The following is a 1,352-nucleotide window of genomic DNA, read 5'->3' on the forward strand; positions in this document are numbered from 1 at the left end:
TCCCCAGGGCAGAAATCTGCAACGGCTTTGCCAAAGCCGAGCGTGTCCGTGTCTGGAAGGCAGGAGTCCTGTGCTCAGTGCACTAGGCCTTCCTGCCTCTCGCACCGCTCAGCCACCTACCACTCTGGTCAGAAATCACACGGGCGCCTCTGTGGGCAACCAGCTAAGAGGGGTTTTCTGGTAGCCTAAAGCTATCAGCAGTAACTAGTTGGTACCACTCCCCCAGCTATGAAAAAAGAGGGCCCCCACAGGAGTGGGTTGCCAGGGTCCCAACAGTCTGCGGAAGGAGACTATGACTAAACGATGGTCACTGTGACAAACGTCCAGCTGTCAGCATCAGTACATTTCAGCTGTAGGGTTTCCTTCATAATAAAGGGTGCTGGAACTTTAGGCCTGTGCCTCCCCTCAACCCCCCAAAAGTAATAAAAGCTAAGATAAGAAGTGTTGCTGATTCACACACAAGACTTAGCAGGAGTTGGTGGCATTGTACTGCGTGAGCTGCACTCATACTGATAGGTCTTGCAACAATTAATCATGCCCATGCTTCTTTTCAACATATGTATAGGAGACCCATTGGAAAGTTTATGAAATGCCATGGGTTCTAATTCTGCATGCTCTGTTGTTGGCATGTGTCCTGCCAATCAACAAGGAAGTATGAAATCTTGGGTTCTCCTAGGTATACAGATTGCAACACTGGCAAGAAAGACTACCTTTTCCACCTTGTAGGAGAGCCATTCCTTTTGGATGAATACTTACCCATTGTAATCAACTCTTTCCTTGCTTCTAAGTTAAACTACTCATTCCACCTGGATCTGAAGGTGAAGGCTACATAGAAAATCTAACATCTGTGACATGCAACACACTTTCTTTAAAGAAAGAAACTGCTAAGAGCCCATCACACTGGGACTTCAAAGAGTCCAGGGACTCCCAGTTCATTCTGGAATATAAAAACAACCATACTGGGTCAGACTAATGGTTCATCTAGCCCAGTACCCTGTCTTCTCACAGTGACCGCTGCCAGATTCTTCTGAGGGAATGAACAGAACAGAGCAATTAGTGAGTGCTCCACTCCCTGTCATCTAGCCCTAGCTTCTAGCAGTCAGAGGTTTAGTGACACCCAGAGTATGAAGTTGCATTCCTGACCATCTTGACCAATAGCCATTGGTGGACCTATCCTCCATGAACTTATCTAAATTATATTTTGAACCCAACTATACTTATAATTCAGATACCTGACTATCAATCTTTCTTTTAAGGAACACTGCAGACTAGATCTTGATTATCTTGGAGATCACCTTGATATCTGTGACCCTCTGTAACAGATGTGCTCCAAGGAAATGCACTGGTTGACA

This window comes from Emydura macquarii, unplaced genomic scaffold, assembly GCF_026122565.2.
Source record: "Emydura macquarii macquarii isolate MOO-44397 ecotype Brisbane River unplaced genomic scaffold, CSIRO-AGI_Emac_v2 contig_1483, whole genome shotgun sequence".
In the NCBI taxonomy this organism is placed as follows: Eukaryota; Metazoa; Chordata; order Testudines; family Chelidae; genus Emydura; species Emydura macquarii.